A 26,368-nucleotide genomic window follows, 5' to 3' on the forward strand; every position below is an offset into this window, starting at 1 on the left:
GCCTTAGAATTTTTCAGGTGGAAAATCCAATAAGTAAAATTTCACTCATGTCGTTTAGGGAAAGAAAATGGAATCCTTACTTGGTCTGGCCTATACGTGACTCCAGACAGACTGCAATATGGTTGACTCTGAACTGCCAAGAATTGGAAATAAATGCTGTTTTGACCAGTGATGCTGTCATCTCACAAAATACCACAAATGTTACGGCTGCAATGAAACAAATCCCGGGTAAGATCTCACTTGGTGAAATGTGAACAGATCCAGCAACCACACCTTAGTTTGGATACAATGGCATACAATGGGAGGGAACACAGTACAGATTTGCAAGAATGAGAGTTTAACTTTAGGGGTTTAGTTATAAGGAGAGGCCGGACAAATGTGGCCTTGTTTCTGTCGAAATTGAAGACAGGGTGGATGAAGGTAAACTGTTTCCATTGGTTGGGGATTCAAGCACAAAGGTCCAAAGTCTGCAAATTAAGGCCTGTGTGATCACGAGAAATGTTAGGAAGCATTTGCACACAGAGAGGGTTTTTGGAAATCTTTCCGACAAACGACTGTGGATTAGGTGTTCATTTTAAATCCGAGGTGGATTTTCTTTTTTGGTAAACGTAGGTATTAAGTGAAAGATACCAATAGAGGTGCATGGCGTTCTGCTGCAAATCAACCATTGAATGTTAGAACTAGCTCGCGGAGGCTGATTGACCTTTTTCTATGTTCCAATGACTGTTAGCCCAGAGATAATCCAAGGCATTGACATCCTTCCAAAAGGAGTAGCGTTGAGAAGTGGGCAGAGCTCTATTTCAACCCATCACAATTCATTCACTTTTCAAGAGTTCAGATTTGATCAGTGCCACCCCAACTGTGTCTGAAACAATGAATTGTAAAGATTTAATAATATTTTCGTTAACTTTGTATTCCATCTCGACTTTGTGCAGTTTTTTTTTCAAGCCTGTTCAAACTGCCCAACCACTTTCCAGAGAAATAAAGTGTACAACTCCAAGCCTTGATGTTCATATGTCACCTCCTGAATTTGGTAATTTAATTTACAGCATATCGCTTGTCCAGAAAGTTTAATGGTTTCTCACTTCTTACATTATCTGCTATTTCTATGCCTCCTTCACTGGTTTACAGTATAAAATGTGTGTAGAAAGATCCCACTAATGGACAGCGATTAGCTGAAATATTTGGAATACTGCAAGCAGCCGTTATCTAAAATATTGTTCAATGTTCGAACAATTAGCCAGAGAATTGAACGTTTTACTGACGGATTTTGTTTTTAATTAAATAGATAAAGCATTGCTCAGTTTTCAATGAGTGTGCTGCTGTCATAGACATACCCAGAAACAATAGAACAGGTGGAAACTATTCAACTCCTTCGATTGCGTGTACCACAGGAACTGGAGGAGGCCATTCAGCCCTTTCTCCAGCCTATTGTACTGAAGCAGGAGGGCATTCAGCTCTGAATTCTCTACGCAATTGCTGGCAGACATGCTGACTTTTTTCCACAGCAAGTTCGGCTTTTCTTGCTGATTTATCGCATCCACAGTTCTTTTGCTTTTGTTCAGCCCCACCTCCAGCATCTTATATAGAAGGAAGCCATTCAGCATGTGGACGCAGTGTCATATTGGAATTATCATCGGACTGTCAATCCAGAGATCCAGGTAATGTTCTGGGGAACCGGATTCAAATGCTACTATATGTCGGATGGTCACAGTTGAATTCAATAAAATTCTGGAATTGAGGAGTCTAATGACCAAAAGTCCGATTGTCGGTTGATTCGTGTCCTTTGCAGAGAAAAACGATCATTCTTATTTTGTCAGGACGACAATGATTACAGGCGCACAACAATGTGTTTGTCACTCCTCTGTCCTCGTGGCAATTCACGATGGGCAAGAACATGTTGGCTCTGACCAGTGACTCCTTCATTCCCATGAATTAATTTTAAAAAGCCCCGTTTGGGATTGATACGAAGGAAGTGGAGGAGGTAGTTTAGCTGATTTTGAGAGTTTAAAGAGGAAGAACAGAATGCCATTCATTCCCTCTCGTGTGAGTACAAGACCAGGAGAAGGGAATTTTCTTAGTCCACACTGCTCTAAATAAAAAATAGAGAGCAGGTGGGAGAGGGAGGTGTGAGGAGTAGGTTGTGTGGGATGTGTCAAGACTGAGTTGTCAGTGAGGTGGAGAGAGGTGATCTTGTGAGACAATGCGGTATAGGAGGGGAGTAATTGTGCAGATGAAAGGAGTGACTTCATGTTGTGGTTTGGAAATCTGAAGAAATCAGAAAGTTTATTGGAAGCTAATCGGAAGGCTATGCCCATTTTCACTAACAATAACTAAAACTGGGAAACATTTCTGTTGAGTAATATTTAATCCTTTACCTAATCTACAGCAGTTAAACAACTCTCTTATTCTCTATGCAATCCAATCTCTTCCCCGGTGTTAAATTCTCTTCCAGATACTCTGTCTTTCACCTTCTCGCTCTCTCTCTCTTGAACTGTATTTAAGACATTATCTGAATTCACTCCTCTCTATCCACTCCCCTGTATTTAAAATTCTTCCTATTAGTCTGCATTTAATCCTCCCCAATTCATCTTTAATTGCGCCAATGTTATTCTGCGTTTGATTCTCTCTATTCCCTTGTACTTAACCATTTCTCTCTTCCACTATATTTAACCTTCGTCCTATTCCTCTCTATTCAATCCTGTCACAGTTACTTTACATTTCATATTCTTACAATTACTCTGCACTCCACAATTTTATTTAAATTGCACACATGTAAATCTTTAGTCCTCTCGTTGCATTCAACTTTCTGCACATTGCTCTCCAATTAACTCACATCCAATTCGTCTTCATTTGATCCTCTGCGCTCTGTGTGCACATGTTTGCTTTTCCCCTGTGTTTCCCCTATCCCTGCTATCCTGTATTCAACCTTCTCCTTATAGCACTCTAGGTAGTTTATTCTCAATTACGCTGTAACAACTGTCCTCCATCTTCCTCTTAACACAATTCTCACACTGCTCCCCTGTCATCACCTCTGTCCTTATTACTCTGTATTTGATCCACTCAATTGTCACAGAGGCCAGGAACCGACATCAAGTCACTGCATTTACGCTTTCGAAGTATCTGTAACTGACCCAGCTACCACAAAACTGCTTCCTAGAGTGAGCAGAATCCCCAATGTTCCTGTTTGTATCTGACAGCCAATACTCCCTGATGGGAATCGGTTTCCAGCCCCCGTCAGTGAACTCATTCAATTTGATCCATCTAGCTGGACACATTTTTTTTTCCAGCTGCCCCTGTACTTACCCTCTCCCTGGACCCCTGTCGTCAACACTGTTTCTGCCGACACATTTCTACCCTGTCATTTTCTGTCAAATCCACTTCCTATTCTGTCTTTAACATTCCCGCATTCCTCTGTATATTGCTCTCTCCTTATTCTTCTCAACTTGCCCTCATGTCCATTTAATCGTCTCCCCATTCTTCTCAATTGAATTCTCTGTCTGGTACAATATTCAAAGTTCGCTGTATCTTTATTTAACACACTGTCTGCCCCCAGTGCTCTTCAATTATTGTCACCACCCCTTCCAGATCATGAGGTCCGCCCAACAATAACGAGAACTCGGTGTCCTGCGTCATCATTCCTCACACCTGCTAACACATTGCCATCGCTTCTCTGTACTTCCGCTGCTCTGGCTGGTGCTGGGACTGCAGATCCATTCCAAGGTCCTGGAGGAGCTTTGCATCAGCCCCACACGGTCAGACACTGTATTACTAATGGGTAAGATAGAGGCACAACATCATCATGAACAATACTGTATTAATGCATGAATAGAAACAGTTCCAAGAAACAACAGTATTTCCATATAAACATGAGCAGCTCTGATAGACTACAACATTTATATGTGCACTGGAACAGATCCAACGCAAAATAATATTTTTACATCAACACAAAAAGTTCCTTTGAACAATGATACGAACGTGTAAACGCAATCAACTCAAATACACAACAACATTTGTACAGACCCAAACAGCTTCAGCATGCAACATTACATAACATTGATTATACATTTAATATGTAAAACTGTATTTATATCAAGAGTGTTGTGCTGGAAAAGCACACCAGGTCAGGCAGCATCTGGAGCAGGAGAATCCTGTTTCAGTCAGAAGTCCTTCATCGTCCATGATGAACAGCTTCTGCCCAAAACGTCGATTCTCCTGCACCTTGGATGCTGCCTGATTTACTGTGCTTTTCGAGCACCACGAGGTCGACTCTGAACTCCTGCATCTGCAGTCATCGCTTTCTCCAAAACTCTAATTTTGAATAACTTGAATGAAGAAAGGGAATGTCCTTTTGCCTAATTTGCAGATGAGACAAAAAGAGGTGGAAGGCAAGTGGACACATTGCATGCGCTTTCTTCGGTCTAGGGATAGTAATGTTATTCTTCAATCAGGTGGGGACTTCATCATGTTGGAGGGAGAGGTTGAAGATGTCGGTGAATCTTCCACCAGTTGGTTCACACAGTATCTCTGTGCTCACCTTGTGATTCCGTGTAGGCCCACTGCTTTCGTCGGGTTTTCTCTCAGAAAGACTGATCAGACATCTCCAGTGGTGACCAAAAGAACAGGAGTGTCAGGGGATGTTAGGGCCGGGGTCACTGCAACGCTGGCATTCAGCTCAAACCAAGCATAGAAAGCACTGAGTGTGACAGGGAGGGATATGTCTTTGTCTGCAATCTAGCTCTGCATTATTTTGTATCCGTAATGTTGTTTAGGCCGTGCCATGGGCGGTTGGTGTCTGGTTGGTCGCATTAGCTTTGAACTTGATCCAGTAGTCACTCCATTTTGGTGGTCATATCTGGATTCCCTGCGTTAGTCGGTGTTGTCCGCCTTATATTCTGCCCATATGGTCTTTTGGAGGGAGTGTACTTCTTGGTTCATCCAAGGTCCACGATTGGGAAATACTCGGGTTGACTTATGTGGCATGCAGTCCTCCATGCATGAGATAATGAAGTGTGTGACGTTGGTGTCATAATCATCCAGGTATTCTGCTGATACATGAACACGGTCAAAGCCAATGATTCCTAGCAGTCCTCGAGACTGTCTTCCACTGGCCTCAGACCAAAATCAGACCGCCATTTGTGCATCGTCTTTTCATTTCAGCTTCTGTGTGTAAGCTGTTTCCACATGTAGGAGAGACTTGGACCTGAGTGAAGGGACAAAATTTGGAACATAGATGAGGATGAATTTCTTCAACCAATGAGTCGTTAATCTATGGAAATCATTGCCGCAGAGAGCTGTGGAGGCGAGGACATCAAGTGTGTTTAAAACAGAGATACATGGGATTTAAAAGGATGCCTTTGGTTAAGGGGAGAGTGTGATGGATAAACAGATCATTCATGATTAAATTACATAGCTGACTGGGTGGCCTGAACGGCCTGAAACTGCTCTTACATCGTATGGTCGAATGGTCCAATTTCTAACAATATTTGTAAATGCACACAAATCGCTCTAACCTCAAACGGTAATAAAATATCATAGCCTTGGTTTAAACATGGACAAAAGAGCTGCTGTCCTGCATTTTACTGAGTATTCCCTCCCTTGCTTAGTTCGTAAGACTTAGGTTTTTGAATTGAAATAACAGCTCAGCTTTCAAGGTTTCTGGGGTAAAGATACTGATATTTACATCTTTTCCAGTTTCCCATAAATACTCTATTGAGAGAAATCAGTGCACCGTGACCCACTGAAGACTTCAATTGTCATTGTAAAGGAGAGGGAGACTCATGATAATACAGAGAGATAACCACAACCGGCAGGAAACAGAAACCCCGCCCCCCACACACACTTAGATACACACATGCACACACACACAGAAAGTTAAAAATCACACAACACCAGGTTATAACCGAACAGGGTTAATTGGAAGCACTAACTTTCTGAGCGCTGCTCCTTCATCAGGCGGTTTTGGAGAACACAATTTTAAGACACAGAATTTACAGCAAAAGTTTGCAGTGTGATGTTACTGAAATTATACATTGAAGAAACCTTAATTATTAATTGTGGCTTTCATCTGTTAGAACACTGTGATAGTTTCACTTCTTTCATGTGTAAATCACAAAACCTTTGTTTTAAAGTTGTATTCTCCGGTTAACTGTAACAAAGGGTGTTAGCTACAAAATTTTGAAGGTGTTAGCCCCCGTGTTCTCTGTCTTTGTCATAATGTTTAAACTGATTGTAAGCTAAAAATGTGAAATCACAGAGTTTAAATTAATTCATGCAATTTCTGAGCAAAGTACAATGTAACTCTGCATTACGGTCAGTCTCCTGCGCTTGTAAATTTTGTTGCTGGGAAGAAAGGCTTTGGACGTTTTGATTGTTGGTGAGGTGTCTGGGACTGTTGTGATCTAAACACATTGGAAACATCGGTTTCTTTTTCGTTGGATGAGGATTGTTTAACCTTCTGGAGCAATATGCCGGCCATTATTATGGAATATTTAATCCAACCTGTAAGTGGGTTGGAGAACAGTGAACAAACACATTTAGGAGGCAAATGAAGCTACCACGGGAGGTAGACAATCTTGAGTGAGAAAGGAAAGCAGCTGAAACACATCCTAGATCTGTAATGTCATTCTGGTTCTGAATCCTGGACTTCAGGATCAAACACTCCACTTATGCATCTCACACATTCAGGTACAGGGTTCTTTCTCGAGCATTACTTTTGATTTTTGGGAGATCCTCAATAACATATGCATGAAGTGATGCAGTTACTGTCGAAACCTCACCTTTTCCATTTAGTCTTTGTGATGATGCATGATGTTTTTTTTCAAAAACAGATTGGAAGAGTACATCAGTATCTTGAACTGTTGCCAACAGGCCACAATGCATTCTTGGAGGATTATTTTATTACATCTCGCAGCATTGAACTGACACAAGAGCGCAGATGGAAGGATTCAGCGATTTCTGACGCTTTCCACAAGAATTACGGACACAATGAGTTAGCATTATTGAACAATATCAGTGGACTGGCGATCAGTGACCATAAAATCTTGAATTAATTATTCAGGTGGAGAATGAAGAAATTAAGCAGAAACGAGATTCCTCATTTGAAATAAAGAGAACAATGAAGGCTTCGTGTAGAAATAGGCAATGATCGAGAAAGCAATCATATTAAAAAATATAGTTAGTTGGTTGGCAATGGTGAAACAGTAAGCAATGCCTGAATGAATTACAATAATTCACCCCTCTCTTGTGCAACAATAAAACAGTAAAGGAACGAGTGGGAAGCATCGCTGAATCCCAATCTTATCAGGAAGCTTTGTGATTCTGAACCATTTATTGAGACTGCACTTGTTGGTGTAGAGTTGTGAGATCAAAATGTGGGTTCCCTCCCCAAAGCCTACTTGGAGAATACATTCCACATGGAACTGTGCGATATCCTGTGAAAAGCCTGCCCCTGCTCCAGGCCGGTGAAGTTGGCGTCCACCAGGCCAAGTTTCCCACGATTGTGTCCCTGAGGAGAGTGAGGCTTTTAGAGATCATTCTGTTCAGCAAAGCACAGGTTGATCGGCATGATCACCACTTCCAGAGCAGTGGTTGGCGATGACCTTAGAAACGATTGTGAAATCTGCATTCAGTCGTGAAACAGGTCAACAGACTTCCCTCATCCCTTGGAATTGTAGAATGGTGGGGTTGTGGAGAAAACTTTCTGCATGCATTTACACATGCTAACTCCATGAACGTATAAGAATATTGCCAGTCTTGGAGTGTTTCAGCTAAAGGGAGAGTATGAATAGTCTGAGGTTCTTTTCGCCATAGCGTCAGAGGGTGAGGTGTCACCATGTCAAAGATTATAGATCATGAGGGTCAGAGATAGGGTAAATAGCCAAGGAAGTTTCCCCAGCATAATAGAGACAAAACTACAGATAATAGCTTTATGTTAGTGAGGAACGTTTTAAAAGGGACCCAGCAGGCATCTTTTTCACGCAGAGGTAGGTGCAAGCTTGGATGGAACTGTCAGATGCAGTGGTGGAGGCTGGTACAATTCCAACATTTAAAAGGCATCTGAGTGAGCAACCGTAGTGGTTTACAGGCTTTCGAGACAAATGCTGGTAAATTGGACTGGATTCCTTTGGATAGCTGGTTCGCAGAATAAGTTTGATTTGATTTCATTTGATGGATTTATTATCAGTTGCAACAAAGTACAGCGAACAGTTTTGTTTATGAGCAGTACAAGCAGATCATCGGATGTGAGGGTGTTCAGAACAAAAGATTTAGACAGAGGCATTCAGGTTACATTTCACAGTGTGTACAACAGAATCAACATTTGGAAGATCAGCATTACTTGAGGCAGGATAGTCGATTCAATAGTCTAATAACATTCCAGAAGAACCTGTTTATGAATCTGCTGTTGCGCATGCTCAGGCCTCTGTATTTCTGCATGACCAAACACGTTGTAGGAGAGCATTACCGAGTTGTGGAGGGTCTTTTATGATGGTTACAGCCTTTCCATAGCAGTGGGCTGCGTAAAAGGAATCCATGCATGGAAGCTTGATTTCCATGGTGGACTCGGCTGTGCATACAACCTTGTGCAGTTTCTTATGGTCCTGGGTGGAGCAGTTCCCATACTATGCTGTTGGGAGCCCAGAACGAATTCTCTCACAAATGCACCTGTAGACGTTGGTGAGGGTACTTACGGACTCTCGGATTTCATGGAAAATAGGGTTGTTTCTGTTCTGTATGTCTCTATGACTCCGTGACTCAAATAATTCATTTTCTTTGCCAGCAATTTCCATTCTCCCTCGTTTGAATTTGCCTGCTTGTGACTGAAAGGGGCTTCTGTCAGATTTCACCATTTTGTTTTGTTTAAGACACTTATATGGAAACTTATACGTGGTTATGCCCTCTGCAACCTTAATCTCAAATGCTATTTTCCCCATCTGAATGAAACACTTGACCTTCATTTGCTGACTTTTTAAGTGCCACCAGTCCTGACAGCCCTTCCCTTTTTGCATCGAAAACTACCTCTAACTCCCCTCGTAAGCCATGTCTTGGCCATGGTTCTGTTTGCCAGACAGGAATAGACACCTTTTGTAGTTTAACAATCTTGTAGCTCAGGTGACGGGCACTGGGGTTGAAATTGGAAACAGGAAGATGAGGAATGATTCATCGCAGAGGTGCAATCAGACTCAGGATGGCATTGTGAAATGGAGGTCTTGTCTCATTAATCTATCCTGTCCACTCTGTCTTTAATCATCTCTTTTTACCTGTGTTTACCCCTCTTCCTGCAATCATGTATTCAACTCTCTTTTCATGACTCTCGGTTTTGTCCCTTCTCTATTACACTGTCCTAACACCCTCCCTTTCCTGTTACTGTAATGCTCGCCATACTCCCCTGTAATCAACACTACCCTTATTACTTTGCACTAAATCCTCTCCCCTTTCACAAATGCTGTTTACCCGTCATCAAGTCACACTGTGTTTGTATTGCATAGTAATGACATTGACCCAGTTAACACAAAGCTTGTTCCGAGTGAGCAGAAGTCCAGTTTTCCCTTTTTTACATTGTTTTTTCTTCAACCTTGCCCTAACTGCAGTCGGGTTTACTTTTCCCTAGCCCCCATGTTGTGTGTGCACATGTGTGAGACACAGTGAATTACACAAGGTCCACGAATCTTTATTCAATTTACACCACTAGGAAGAAAAGAAACACCTGAGTGGCCAGTGACAAGCTATGCCCTTCACATCAAAGGGCAATGCTGTGTGATCAGACAGCGAAGGGGAGGAAACCCTGGTTATTCTTTTTCTTTTTAATTAGTGCTTGAATTAGGCAGTACTTGTTTTCAGGTATTTAAGAAACAACTCCATAGAGGCCAGTATCGCATCACCAAGTTACCATTTATTCACACATGGAGAGTTCTTGACACTGGTCCACGTCCCTCAGAGCCAGCTCTCAGAGTGAACAGAACCCTTGACACTCCTATTTATTTATTTTTTCTTTCGTTTTCTGCAAAACCGCTGAGACTCCAGTTTGTTTTATTTCCCTAGTGCTTGTTTTTTTTTCCCCAGCTCCCATCCTGTTTGTGTATGTGTGAGACACAGTGAAAGACACAAGGTGCACAAATCTTTATTCAAATTTCCACCACTGGGAAGATAGGAAACCACCCGGGTGGCCAGTGACAAGCAGTGCCTTTCACATCAAAGGGCAATGCTGTGTGACCAAACAGTGAAGGGGAGGGCAGAGAATAAATCAAAATAGAGTTTGAGGGTGAAATAATGCACTCCACCCCCTGTGGAGCCCACGGCTCCTTGAAAAACTCCAGGGTGTTGGTGGACACAGCGTGCTCCTTCACCAAGGACACCCGGGTCCTCACGGAAACGCAGAAGAGGAGCAGGCAGTCGGCCTTAACGACCCCCTCCACGGCCTGCTGCTTGGACCTGTTTATGGCCAGTTTGGCCAGGCCCAGGAGCAGACACACGAGGAGGTCTTCAGACCTGCCCTCCCTCCTCTGTACCGGGTGCCCGAAGATCAGGAGTATCGGACTGAAGTGGAATCAAAAGCAGAGGAGGAGCTTTTTAAGAAAATCAAAAAGGGAGTGCAAACGCCCACACCCAATATACACGTGGTCCACGGAGTCCACAGTGCCACAGAACAAGCAGTCGGGTTTGACGTCCATGAAGCACCGCAATCTGTGTTTGCAGGGCAACGCTGCGTGCCGCACCCTCCATCCCAGATCCCCGAGAGAAAGGGGGAGGAGTCCCGCGTAGAGAGCCCTCCACTGGAGATCCCCACCACCCGGTGGCAAATGGGCACGCCAAGGCGTGTCCGGATGGTGGATGAGGGAATGAGGTGGACGGTGTGCAGCAGCAGTCTATGCAGGGCCCGCCATTTTACCCCCTGAAAGGGAACAAAATTAAAATTCCAGAAGTGGCTCAGGTTGTGGGACACAGGGTCCCGCGGGAAGTGCAGGACCTTGGGGCCAATGTGAAATTCCGTTGGGGATGGGGTGAGCCCAGACGGGATCCCATCGCAGACGTGAGCGTTCTCCAACTGGTGCACTACGTCGGGTCCAAGCACTGCCGTTTTAAGGCGTCGGATGGCTCTGGCCACATACCCGATATTTACCGCTGCCCTGCTCGATATGTCCTGCGGCAGCGTCCAGCCCAGGCCCCCGGCACCCAGCACATCCCCGACCCTGCTCACCCTCACCACCATGGCCCTCCCCTCCAACAGTTACTCGAACCCGTGAGGACGGAGGTGCGGATTCCTGTGCAACGGCTCTCTGATGACATCCGCTATTTCTGCCGGAGGTAAGGCACGGCGTAGTTCGACCATTCCAGGCAGTGATCATGTCCTGGTAAAAGACAGGCAGCGTCTTGAGGGCAACATCCAAACCATCACGGTTGACGAGCAGGAGCTACGTGTCATAGTTGACGTTACACACCTGGTAGGAGGAGGCTCGATATAAAGGTATCGCTGCAACTTCTGAAGGCAGAACATCGCGACCTGGGTGCGACGCACACCAGTGACTGTCCGCCCTTCTCAATAGGGAGACTCAGGACCTGCGCAGCGCCCCAGTGTTCTTTTTGTCACAGAAGAAGTCGACCAACGTTTTCTGGATGTCAGCGACAAAGCCACGAGGAGGGACCAAAGTGACCAGCCAGTACCACATCATGGCGGACACACGCTGGTTTATGACCAGCATTCGACTCCTGTAAGATAGCACTCGGAGCAGTCCTGTCCAGCGGCCGAGGCGAGCTGAGACTTTGGCCTCCAGTTCCTGCCAGTTGCTCGGCCAGGATTCCTCAGCCGGGCTGAGGTGGACCCCCATGTAGAGGAGATGGGTGGCACTCCAGCTGAACCCTCATAACTCCTCCTCCCGAGAGTCCACCCGCCACGGTTCGACCAGTAGTCCGGAACATTTGGCCCAGTTGATCCTGGTGGAAAATGCTGCTGAGTACATGGCCTGGCACTCGCGCATCCTCCCCAGGTCATTCGGGTCGGTGAAAGTGTGGAGCATGTCATCGGCGTAGGCCGAGATGGCACCCCCCGTGCGCACCGTGCAGGACTCGCCTCGACAACCTCCTCTGCAAGTGGCGCATGAAAGGTTCCATGCACAGGGAATACAGCTGGCCGGACGGGGGCAGCCTTGATGTACTCGTCTCCCGAAGCGAAGGGGTTCCGTCAGGGACCCCTTAACTTTAACCAGAAACTCTACTGTGGCGCACAAAATTCGAATCAGGGCGACGAACCGAGTCCTGAACCCGAATGCCCGGTGTGTCCCGAGCAGGTACTCGTGATTGACCCAGTCAAACGCCTTCTCCTTGTTGAGAGACTGGAAGGCACTCGACGGAACAGCCGTCGACAGAAATGAATCAGGCCCCAGACCAGGTGGACGTTGTCGTGTATCCTCTGGCCCGGGACTATGTAGGACTGGTCCGGGTGAATCATGTGCGCCCGCACGGAAGCCAGGCGAGAAGACAGCACCCTGGTGAAAATTTTGTAGTCCGTGCTGTGGACTTGTCGTCCGTCCGATCTGATCCAGAAGATTTCTGTTTGCCACCCATTGATTAAGGCTGCACTGCCGATGTTGGTGCGCAGCAGTTGGATTCGTGTGCGGATTTCCTCCCAAAGACAGCTTTAGAGAGCACATCCCACATGTAGGTGTGCAATATCTTGGCAAAGGCCTTTTCCTGGTCCAGCTTGATGAAGCAGACCTGTCCTGCACATAGGTGAGCATATCCTTAAGGAGTGCAAGGTTCTCGGGTGTCTTTCTGCACAAGACAGAACAGTTTGGTCAGTGTGAATCACGTATCACAATGAGGACCTGATCAGGTTCGCGATGACTTCAGTCAGACCTTCGTTATCTGCATTCAGCGTAAAATTTGTCCTTCGTCATCCATCTAAACATTGTGATTATAGGTGAAGGGGTGATAACTTCCCTTATGGATTCACACAAGTTACCTGTCGGCAGCATGCTGTTGTTCACTTCCAGCAGGTAATCGCCAAACAAATATAACAGAGTTGCTCATAACTTGTCTGGTGAGCCATCACTTCTAGGAAATTTACTCGTTTTTAAGAATTGCAGGGCTTTGGTCAGTTCATCCAGAGATAACAGCTGATGCAGCCTCTCTATTGTGCTGCCGTCTTAGACCTCTACGATAGCGGACAGAAACTAATCGGAGGTCGCAATGTCAGTGGGCGTTGCATCATAGAGTCCAGCATAAAAGCAATTGTTGATCCTCAGGATGTCAGACTGGAATGAGGTTAGGGAGCCATTTTCTTCCTTCTGGTGGTTGAGCACAGAGATCGCCATTTGTTCGTTCTGAGGATCAAAAGTGAGTACGTCTCATTCCATTACACATTATGGACCCTGGAGCGGTAGATAATCTCAGAGGCTTCCAAAGAAAAGAGCAAGGCTTGCTGCCCCTTCACCACCTGGGTTTCCTCCGTGACATTGAGCCCCTTTGAGGACAGCGGGGTTGGTTCTGCATACTCTGGTGTACATTCGACATTTTACCCTGTTCCTCTATTGTTAGAAGCCATTTGAAACGAATGATCCTCTTGATGCAGCCCTTGACTGTTTCCTGGATATTTGAGGAAGACTCAAATTGGACCTTCACTCTTCTCCAACCAGTCTAATCGTTTTGACCAGCTTCTTGTTTTGTGCGCGTGGCAGTTTCACATTCAGACTCCACCTTCCCTTGCTGGCCAGCAGGAGGCAATGGTAAGTGACGAACACCGGCTTGATGTCAGTGGATCTGAATGAAAGCAATCACAGACACTCTCATGTCACCTTGCAGCTGAAACGTTCTCGAACTGGTACATTTTCCTATACTGTTCCTTGCGGCAGAGCAGGCTATGTTCATGCTGTTTGCTAGATTCGATTTCCAGCACCAGGTCAGTTATATCCTTTGATCTTCTTTATTCTCATACTCATCATTGTCTTCTCGTGCTTTTTGTGGTGATGGTGGAGGAAGATAGCATCACTGGTGTCTACGGCAGCAGAGTTGTGAACCTGTCAGAGAAATCCTGGTGTCGACTGTGGTGTTGGTGTGATAGACCCAGGTACGCCAGCTAATTGATTTGATTGATCACATTGAACCATTGTTAATTCGACAGTGGAACGGAGATATTAAGCCAGAAAGCTTGCAGCATCCACTGTCAAACTGAATCAACTCAGAGAGATATGCAAGCCTTCACCTTGATTGATAATTGAGGGGGTGTTGATGAGATATTGCGACAAGCTTTCGGATGGAATAAAAAACCTGAATTTCTGTAGATTTGCTTTTGAGACCGGTCCATGTAAAAGGGGATATTTAAATATCCAATGCTGTGTCATGTAACACCCTTCCTGTTATAGAAGCTGAATTTAAATTATACCAATTACATTGTTACATCAAACTACTGCTAAGTCACAGCAGTCGGACAAGTCGTGGATAACTAACTAAATTGTCAGAGCTCACGCGAAATCTTGTGATTCCAATTATACCTGTTGGACGAGAACGTGGTTTCATGTAACTTCTGACATTGTCCACTCCAGTCCAACATCAGCACCTCCACATCAAAGGAGAAAGAAGCCATTCAAATCAGAGAGCTCCCAAATGCACTCCAGAGAACATTAGGACAATGAAGCAGAACCAAGTGAGAAGGAAAATAGCCCCAACTCTAGTTCGACAAGCTGTGCATTTCAAGTGCATAAACACTATTGAATACGCATCAAGCACGAACATATCTTCAGCTAGTGTATGAATATAGATACTCTGGATATGAAAGGGAAAGACTGCTTTTGTAAAGTTGTATATTTATCGATCTGTATTACAAAAATAATTTGCATATCTCTTTATAAGTGTAAAACCAGACCCACGAAGTAAGCAGGTAGATCAGACCATACGGAAAGGAAGCCAGCAGGGGACTCTGTCGATGTCTGCAGGGAAATGGTCAACTCGTTGATTAATCGTTTTGCCTTAGCAATGTCCAAGAGGAAAAAATAATTCAACAAGTAGAGTTTCGTTCACGGCCTTTCAGGAGGGAAACCGCCATTTTTACCTGGTCTGGCCTATATGTGACTCACAACCCACAGCAATGTGGTGGTCTCTTAACTGCTCTCTGGAGAGGGCAATGAATGCTGTCGAAATCGGGAGTAGCTCATCTATCATAAAGCCGAAGAAGTTATGCTGCAGCTTTGAATGGCCCTGCTGAGATCTCACTGCAAGTGCAGGGAGCCGATCCCAGTATCACACTTTCAGGAGGATATATTGCCCTTCGAGCAAGTACATGTTAGATTTTCAAGAATGATAATTGCACATTTAGGGTTAGACATGAGGACAGACTGTACGTTTTGAGCCCATTTCCTTTCGAAATGAGAGTTCAGGTCTGATAACGAAAAATCTTCTCCCCTGTTTGGTGTTTCGCGGACAAAGGGAAGTAGTTTATGAATTATGGTCAGTGAATTCAGCAGAGATATTAAGAAGCACTTTCACACAGAAAAGGTAGCGGATGTTTGGAAGTGTCTTCCACAAATGGCAGTGAATGCTGGACCAGTCATTTATTTTAAATCTGAGATAGATGCTTGTTGTTATGCATACATATTTTAGGATAAGTCGCAAACATAGCTGCATGAAGTTACCTTACAGATCAACCATTGAATGGCAGATTAGGTTTGAGGGAGCTGAATGGCCAGTTGCGATATTCCTGTGACTATTTATCTTTGTATGTGTGTAGATTTGTTTCTATAGCACAGTATGACTGTATTTCTCTGTGTGTGTGTGTGTGTGTGAGACAGAGAGAGAGAGAGATAGAGAAAGGAGTGCGAGAGAGGGAGAGAGAGTGCGAGGGGTTGTGTCAATGTGTCAGTGCGCAGATGTCTTCTTGAAGCAAGTGGGGAACTCAGCAATATGGAGAGAGGGTTGGAAGATTTCAGTAAACACATCCGCCTTTTTGTCCATGCAGGATTTAAATGCATGGCCAGGGACTCGATTATGGCTCATCGCTTTGCTTGGGTTGACTCTCAAGAAGATTGTTTTGATGTCTGCAGTGGTAACTGAGGGAGTAGATGCGTCAGCAGATGTTGGGGCAGACATCACTGCACCACTCACATTCTGATTAAACCAAGCAGAGCATTAATCGCTTCCGGGAGGGATGTGTCTTCGTCCGCTGTCTTGCTCTGCTTCAGTTTTTAGCCCGTCATATTGTTTTGGCCTTGCCAGAGGTGGCTGGATTCTGTTTGGTAGGGTTGGGCCTCTATCTTGGTCTGGTACTCTCCTTTGGCATCCCTGATGCCTTTTGGGAGGTCATCTTCACTTTCCCTGTTCTGGATTGCGACTCGAATGCTGCTTGTGTGGCATTCAGTAGAGAGTAGATTTTCCTAGTTTATCCAAGGTCTACGACTGGGGGACTGTCAGATTGATTTCTTTGGTAAACAATCCTCCACGTATTTGCTTTTGAAGTCTGTGACGATGGTGGTGTACTCAATCAGGCTTTCTGCTGCGTTCTTGGGCACATCTCGTCCACCAAATACAATCTGATCTCGGAACCGTATTCCAACGCATCAGAAACAGCATCGGACTGCCTTTGTGAAGTGTTATACCATTTCTACTTCTGCTTGTAAGTTCTTTCCACACATAGGAGAGACTGGGAGCGGAGGAAACAGCCTCAGACCTTGGAATGTAGATGAGAATGAATTTCTTCAGCCTATCGGTGGTTAATCTATGGACATCGTCGTCACATACGCCTGTGGAGACCAGGTCATTAAATGTATTTAGGACAGAGATATACGGATTTGGTATTGATTTGGGGATCAAAGCCTGCCGAGATAGGCAGGAAAATGTGCTGGAGAAATATAGCTTTCATGATTAAATTGGACAGCTGACTCGATGAGCTGAATGCCCTAATTATGCTCCAACATCATAAAAATATTGATGTATGGACACAAGCAGCGCTAACATAAAACAATATTTATATATTACATGTGTGGTTGAAACATGCACAAAAATGCTGACTTCCAGCCTTTTTCAAGGTTTCCCCTGTCTTGTTCAGTTCGTAACACAGGTGTTTGAACAGAAGTAACAGTTCAGCTTTTAGGGTTCAGGAAGTAGAGGTAATGATATTTGGATCTTTTGCAAATTCCCAGAAATGCACCACTGTGTGTAATTTGTGCACCATGTGCTGCTAAATAGTTCACTTGCCTTTTTTCATTAGAAACAATCTCATGCTGATCGAGAAATATATCCACACTGCGAGGCCACGGAGCCACACCCACATCCTCACACACCCACCAACACAGAGACACACAAACACACCCACGCACAGAAATACAGTCAAAGTGAGATAGAGGAACTTAAACAACAACTGCAGAAACATTCTCAAACCCTCAAAAACACACACAGCAAAATAATCAGACTGCAGTTTGGGAACACACCAATACACTGACACATTAATGCAGCCACACCATCACAGACAGACACACACCAACACAAACAAGCATTCTGAGAGATATAGGTACATACCAATGGACTGGCAGAATGCACACACAGAAATGCAGTCATATTGATATATAGAAACAAATCTACACGCTCACAAAAAACAATCATGCTTTGACATGGGAACACATGTATACACAGGTACAGATTAACATCAACGTCCGCACATATCGACATGAATTCAGAGTGAGTGACATTATACACCAAACTGCAAGAACTGACTGAAACATTTTGAGATACATGCATGAGCACATTGAAGCGTTGTTACAGAACCACAAACGTAAACACATACAGGCACTGATTGACATTCAGAAACAAAGTGATGTACCCACAGACAGGCAGAGAAAGATCCTGCTTGGGGCACAGAAAGATCTCGGCACACATACAGACAGCAAAACACAATCTCAATAACACTGTCACCTCCGTAAACAGGAGCACAGCCAGGCAAAAACACACACACAATCCCACAATAATACACCTACACTCAATGACAAACACACAAGGAGTCGCAGAACCATCATGACAATATGACAGTAACACACAGAATCACAGTCGTACAGCCATAACATTGTAACCCTGAAAGCTGAACAAACTGTATTCACACAGGCAGAACACTGCAAACACACATGTGCAAAATACACAGCTTCACAATCACACAGGCACAATAACTGACACATTAAAACACTCAAATTCACGGAAACATTATCATGCCGACTGAAAAACATGCCCAAACAAATAAACACAGTAATGTAAAATCAATGAAATACTTGCAGCACACATAAGTGCAACCGCACACACTGGCACACCCAGGGATACACCCAAGCACAAAAACCATGGACACAAATACAGTAACATTCCCACAAAAGCAATGGAGCACAACCAACAGCCACATACAAGGACCCACAAAACCTTAAAGGGAATTTAATGTAGAACACAGTTGTCACAGGTATAGGGGGAAAGAGAGAGAAAGAGGGAGACTATGAATGTTCAGGAGATGGAGGGAGATTCATTTAGAGAAATGCAATGATTGTTTGATCAAGGTACTGCCAGCTGTGTCTGCACGTTTTGTATTTTCCAAAATCACCTCCTGGGGAGAAAACAATCACTGAACATAGGGAGTGAAGGGTTGTGAGCTCATGCACGTGAGCATGTGCTAAACTGAGACCACAAATGTCTGTCATGTTGAATGTGAGAAAATAACACAGAGTGCGCAACGAGGGGGAGAGACAGAGAATGAGATTGACAGCGTGTCAAAGAAAGTTCGGCATAGAAGGAGATGGAGAAACAGACAGATAACCAGATAGAGAGAGAGAGAAAGAGCAATACAGACAGGAGAGACACGGAGCGAGACAGACAGAGAGAGAATGAGCGAGAATCTTAGACATGGGGAAGTGCGCAAGACGGGGTGAGAGGGACAGAGACAATGTCAGAAAGAGTTGGAGTGAGAGAACGCAATATCCTTGTGATGGGAGTCGACAGGTAGTGAACTCATCGAACTCTCTCAAAATCAAACGTGCAAGAAGTAGTAACCCATTCAGGTGAGGGGATAAACAGCACATGGAGCCTTTCACTTGTAGTAATAACCTGTTTATTGCGACCAGAAAAATCAGAATCTGACAATTATCATCATGTTACAACTGAATAAGCTGCGATTTTCTGGAAGAGTGGGCGAACCAGGTATGAAGGGCTGAACGGCCTGCTGCTGCTCATTGTCTGGGTGTCCCCGTGTGCCTCCAACCGTCAGTCAATCAGAGATAACAGCATGTTCCTGAGCACAGTGATTGGTAAACCATACTGCTTCCACCTCCCCATCCACTGCTGGTGCTATCGTCAGATCCATGTCATTGCACGGATGGAATCCTGGCCATACATGAATAATTCCTACACTGGGAACACTCTGGCCATGTCTGAACATCTCTTTGTTGTTTTGCAGAGTCATGAAGTGAACAGTTTACGTGACCAGCTGTTGCACCGCGTTTCCGAACTTTGCTCAGAAATTGGACAGTCACTGCATAAATTAATGTGTTACTGCAGCTGAAATCCTTCAGCATTTCGCCGATGTACATAAAAATGACGAGCAAGCCATACCTTCTGCGAATTGTTCGTTTAATGCGGAAGTATGAGTTGTTTGCAGCGTACACTGTCCACAGAAGATGAAACTAACGGATATGGTGAAGAGGGAAATCACCGACTTCCTCGAACTCGCAATCTCTGCGTCTTTGAGACTCTCTGCCGTACCCGGGCCCCTCTGTGTTTTGCGAACTCGACTAGACACCAAAATGTATCTGACAGCCATACTGCTCATCAACAGAGTTAACACGAATTGAATGAAAAGAGTTGAAATGTTATCAAATCAGTTAAACTCCAGTCACCTGAGATCAGTAATGAACTTAAGTTCACATGGCAGTACCATGGAACGTTGTCAACTACCCTCCGAGATTGAAACTGAAAATAGAAGGGATTTCTATTTTTGGGACAGAGCAGAATGCCAGTTGTTGCTCGAACCACAGCCAAGTTTTTGTCTGCCCAAAATTTTCTCTTAGCTTTCGGAAGCAAATGTAATGTTCAGAAAACATATCGGGAAGTAAATTTTTTTCAGTCGACTGAATATGATGTTCGTGAGAATGAACAGGAGACCCGACATTGCCATAGCCAACAGGCAGCGCCATGTGCAGTTGGAGAGACCACACTTTCCCGGGCGAGAACCAAAATCACCAGGAAATTAACGAAAGAGGCAGCAAGTGAATTGGAAATCGGAAATTACTGTTCAAACATTATCCATGTCTGCTCAGAGAGCAATGGAAGATCTTAGCACCTAATTGGGTCAGTTGGAAGTATTCAGATATCAACTTTAACCAGGACAGCTCTTAGCCTGGCTCATTTCAATGCAGCTCACTCCAGGATTGGGAACAGGAATTTGACAGACGAGAAGTGGTCGTCAATTTTACGATGAGAGGTAAGAGGTTTTGAGGAGATTGGAGTAAAAGGCTTTCAACCAGAGAGTGAGGAGATCTTGCTATTCAGTGCTTCGGACTTCAATAGGATAATCACTTGAAGTATTGCAACATTCATGATGAGGATTATCGTGTTGAAACTTGGGACTAATCTTGATTTAGTGCAGCTTTGAAAACACAAACTTGATGCACTGAAGTACCTCTTCTGTCTGGTCGGGTTCTATGATTCGAAGAATTGCTTCTGAAAGGCAAGTTGGGAAGAGAATTAAATTAAGCAAAGATTGTGGATGCTGTAAACATGTAACAGAAACAGAAGTAATTGGTGAAACTCAGCAGGTATGCCAGCATCTGTGGAAAGACAAATAATATTACTGGAATCACTTAATTAGATCATCTTCATCGTAACATGGGTCACAGGAAACAAAACATCAACACAGTTTACTCCTCGCACAAGATCGTATCATTGCAAACAAGAGATGGGGTTGAGATTCAAAGTGTTGACATTCATCCACTATGGAACATTTATTAGATTGTTGTTTGCATACCGACGTTTTTCCTGGCGCTGTATTACAAAAGAAGGGACTGGTTGCACTTGAGAAGATGGAAGTATTCAATGGATAATGCTTACAGAGCTGACAAAGTTTTGTTTCATTATTCAAAGCATCAAGCACTATATGTGCCCTCTCTCTGATGGTAAACTGCGGATTTGCTAACTTACTATGTCCCTCGTGGTTTGTTTTGGAAAGTCAACAACTCCTTATAATGTTTCGCAAGTATTCTAATTTTGAATGTCCATTGAATCAGCAAAGAATGCACATTTCAACTTGGGAAATGTGAGCTTTTTAATGAATTCGCTGCACTGTCGAATTCAGTTTTAGAATGTGCGTGTTGACGTTTTCAGAAAAATGTACATAACGTTGAACAAAAGAGATACATTTCTCTATTTCAATTAGTGGACGTGGCTGCTTTAATCTGAGTACGATAAACATAATATAATAAAAATCCGATCTGTCTGACTCCCTGGTGTGTTCTGATCATGTCAGTGGTAACTACAATATTTCTTTAAAACCGATTTATAATGCGAATAACTAAACTAGGCGAGCAATATTAACCAAATGATCAAATTGATAACACCCCTCAGTCACTCTGAAATCCCAAAGAAGCTCAGATAGTTCCAGCATTGAAAAAAGGTCATTCATATCTGGGTCGACTGAATAATCTATGTAACTGTCCAATCCCACTTTCCTGCATATTGTACCTTGAAGATCACTTCAAGTGCAGATCCAGGTATCCTTTAAATGAGTTGAACGTTGCAGCTGAAGCAGTCACCCAACCACAGCACCCCACTCCTCCAAAACTGGGAAGTGAATTCCAGATAAACTCCTACCCTCTGGATGAAATGGTAAGTCCTCATGTCCCCTATAACCCTTCAATGAATTAGTATCCCTCTTGTACATCGCTCAATGATCATTCGTACAGGGTGACAGGTCTCCATTCAAGACGTCAGTTGTTTGGACACATGAATCACATTTTTTCTCTTTCTCCTCTGGGGAAAATGAACCTAAGGTATCCATCTTTCCTCAACGCTCCAGTAATTTCCATATTATTCGCAATATTCTTGTATATCTTTTCTACATTCTTCTCAGTGCAAGACTGTCTCGATGGTTAGGTGGTGATCAGAACTATGCACAAACGGCAGCTGTGAGCGATCCAATCCTAATTTATTTTCAGTGTTTCAGGTCTGGCAGGTGTGAGGGAATTTGTTTTGTGTTGCCTCTGCTGCAGGGTAACGGGGTAAGAATTTGGCGATGGGGGTCACATGACACTGTATCTTAGTTCAGGTGTCCGGTCAGGATTGAGCGTATAAATGGAACTGGAGGGGTATAGTTGGAGCATAGTGGGATCAAAGTAGAGGATTAGTTAATCAGTTCCTCACGAGTTAGACGATGTGTTTAACAGCTTCACCTCTGCTCTGATACCAGCTGATATAAACACAGAAAAAGCCAGACCCCAGACCCCAGCTTGATGTATCACGACTTTTTTTATTTTTATTTATCAAAGTAATCTCTTCCTGAAATGTACATAACCAATGCTGTAAATATTGCTTCAGCAAAAAAAAAACAGAAGTTTACAATAAATGAAATGGTGATACAATAGAATAACCGAGCTCAGTACGTACAACACAGATTCAATGGCAATGAACATGCAGTCAATGGATAATCGTCAATCTAAAAGCAATGCAAAAATGAAAAGAAAGAAAACGTATTTAAAAGGTGGTACAAAACAATAGCAAGCGTGCGATTACAAACAGAATATTCCTCGTACAATGATCACACCATAATCTTGGTTAAGTGACTTGTGATTTCAAGTATTAAACTGGTTCTCCAGTAAACCTCTTCCTGAATCTACCACACAGCTCAGTGTGAATTTACTTAGCTTTAAGTAATCTATGCAGAGCTTTATTTTAAACCAAAATTTCTGGTCTGCGGTGAACACGAACTGTTGGCTCCTCAGTAAAGTGATTGGCTAATTCACTTCAAATGAGCAAAAATCTCCATATCCACTAAGTTCCAGGAAATTAGAAGGACTAAAAGAAATGACAAAATTGATAAAATTGAAACGAAAGGTTTCAAAGGTACGGGTACTATTCCTAATCTCAGATTCCAGAACTCACAAATAAATCTTTGTGTCCATTTTAATGCCATGTTGGGTTACAACCAAAAATAAACAAAGTTATTTTTTTTGGCCTGTAGCCAAACTTCAAAAGCAGTTTGAAAAACAAATTGTTGTGATTGCATAAATACCTACAAGGTAACTATTAACTTCAGAAGCACAGAGAAGCCCACTGCTTATTTACTCAATAGCCAGAACCAAACTCACTCAAAATATTATTGAAATCTATACATAAAAATATCATCGTTTTTAATTTTCCGATTATGATGGCTTTGCTCAATTCCACGGTAGTCTTCAATTGAAATGGAGATTCCCAGAATAGATAAATAGCTTGGCAGACGAAAGTTCAATATCCCAGGCAATTCCTTCGGTATCTGTGATAGTGGGGAATCTGCAGCGTCCCTGCAATTTGAAACTAAATCAGTCATCCGCCACTGTGTGAGGGTGATCACAATATGCGTATGGACCATTGTCAGTGGCAGTAACTGAAGCGAATCTTCAGGCCGATTCTAATACATTCAGTTGTGCAAATCAATTATGCAAGACACCCTCCCGGAATTGCACATGCTGAAAATAAAACATAATTTTCTGCATGAAGCTCTTTGTGCAGGCAATATCTCTGAACTCAATGCCGATGTGATTCAATCTCAAAGCCTTTCCTTTATAGTGGTAACATTGCCTGGGCGACTGTAACATTACAACGTGATTCATTTCTTAATGAATTTGAATGAACAGGTGACGACGGTGAGTGAACTCCCAATTGTGGCAGAATATTTTTCAAACTGAGGTTTATTGGATGAGTCCAATCTCAATCGATCAATAGCAGATATTGGAAAACACATATTGAGTTATTTCATAACATCCCTACAGCGTACATGGAGGCCAATCGGCCCATGGAATCGACTCAGACCCTGCAAAGGGCATCCCACTCAGACCCAATCCCTGCAAGTGTCAGGCAGCACAGCTAACCACTGTGCCACCCCATATGCCAGCATTGGCAAAGCAACACCAGCCAGCCCACTTTGAAATCTCCCTTTAAGTCATCTTGCCCTTGACTTTGACCATTTGGAAATTAAATTCTAGTTGTTAAGTAGCTCTCTGAGAACTTTCTCCTCAACACTGTGACGTCGCTTCCCTGTTTAACAGCAGCTGGTACCGTGAAGAAATATTGTTTGAGAAATGGAGACGACACATTTCAGGTTTTAACACATGCAACATCGAAATACAATTGCTCACCTTGCATGGATACAGCGTCTCAATCAAATATAACTTCATCAATGAAGGCAACGTTTGAAACAGGTAAAATATTCACAGAAAACTGCCTTCAACCGTTACGTAAGCTCAAATCAATAGAGATCCTCATACCATGATGAGACTATCCTGGAGATAGCTGAGTTCTGACTCTGATGCACACATGATCTGTACAACAGCAGATGGGCACGAATGGTACCCACATGTATGGTGAAGAAACCTAAAACATTTGGCTGATGATGCGATGACACAGTTTGAAGGAAGATGGACAGATAAGCCCAGTGGGGAATTTTCACACACAAGGGTGCAAAAAATGTCAAATTCCAGAAATGTGTGTTCGGTAGTTAGTATTGTCTCCGTGCCCTGTAGTGATGGTGAAATGGGACTTGGTGTGAAGACTGATAAGGGTCAGAAAAAATGCGAGCAGAAGAAACATATGCCATCATCAGTTTGTCACGTTGGTATTAGCAAGTCCACAAGGAGCATTACTTGAGATACAGCCATTGAAAATTTCTATCAATGACAGAGATCATATGATCATGTGTTACATTGGCGAGCATAATGTTACGTGGGACAGTAAAATTTAAGGATGACATAGGAACGCTGAAAAGGAGGAAGACATGTGTAGTGAAGGAATGAGCACCACATAGATGGTGTAATATAATGTAGAGAATGTGAGACATTGTTCCTTCATTGGAAATATTTCAGGCCGTCAATAAACTTATGGATGCTTAACCTAGTCATAAATCTAAAGCCAAAAAGTACCATTTCTGTCCATTCAATGATTGCCATTGGCATTATTGTCTTGAACGTTTGACTTCTCTCAGATCTCTCTAAATTTGAGGTACAAACATTGGTTTGTGTCATTTCACTCCATCATCATGGAAGCCTTGCTCTCTTGCTGTCATTCTGGTCATTCAATGCTGCACTCAAAAGGACATCGACCCTCAACTCCCCAGTATATTTTTCTGTTTTTCCTTTTTTATACAGTCAGTGTCGGTGCTGTGTTAAAAGTCAAATGGCAGCAGTGGACAAACCTAAAATGGCTGTCTGACTCAGAATCATCAGTCCTGACTTGACAGATTCAGAATGGTATGTTTCCTCGACAGTTCCCAGTGTCAAGCACATCCCAGAACAAATTTAGCCCTTCCTGGATGTGGGATGGGCTTGAGGTGGGACAGAGGCAGGCGCTGGATAGTGTGGTAAGTGAAGACACAGAGATCCTGGTCCACATTGACGAAAACAATACTTCTCAGCGAAATAGCGACTCAAAAGATGGCATCCTATCATTATGCACGCTTTTCATACAAGTGCATAAACTTTGACAAAAGCCTGTCACTGAGCCATGCCGTCAGCATCTCAATATCCCTGATCCTCACCCGTTGACATCAGCGATGCTTCACTGATCGGTCGCAATTAACAGCCCCAGCCAGGAAACTCATACCCCAAGTTGTGCAGCTGGCTGACCTCATTACCTTCCTGAAATCCATATTGATAAAGCCATCATCATCTGCCATCATCAGTTCACTTTGATATTTCTTCAAAAAGCTCAATTAAGTTTGTGAGACATGATTTCCCTCGCACAAAACCATGTTGACTATCCCTAATCAGTCCTCAACTTTTCAAATTCATGTATGTCCTGTCGCTCAGGATATCTTTCAACAACCTGCCCGTCAGGTTCACTGGTCTATAGTTCACTGGCTTGTCTTTACCGCCCTTCTTCAACAGTGGCACCACGTTTGCCAAACTCCAGCCTTCCACCACCTCATCTGTGAGTATCGATGATGCAATCATCTCAGCAAGAGGCCCAGCAATCACTTCCCGCAAAGGTTCCGTGGACACCTGATCAGGTCTTGGGGACTTACATTCTTTTATGCGTTTTGAGACATCCAGCACTTCCTCCTCTGTATCATCGATATTTTTCAATATGTCACTATCTATCTCCCAACATTCTTTCCCTTCCAAGTCATTTTCGAGAGTAAACACAGATGCCCAATTCTCGTTTCGAAACTCCC

This window comes from Chiloscyllium punctatum, chromosome 47 (genome assembly GCF_047496795.1).
Source record: "Chiloscyllium punctatum isolate Juve2018m chromosome 47, sChiPun1.3, whole genome shotgun sequence".
Classification (NCBI taxonomy): domain Eukaryota; kingdom Metazoa; phylum Chordata; class Chondrichthyes; order Orectolobiformes; family Hemiscylliidae; genus Chiloscyllium; species Chiloscyllium punctatum.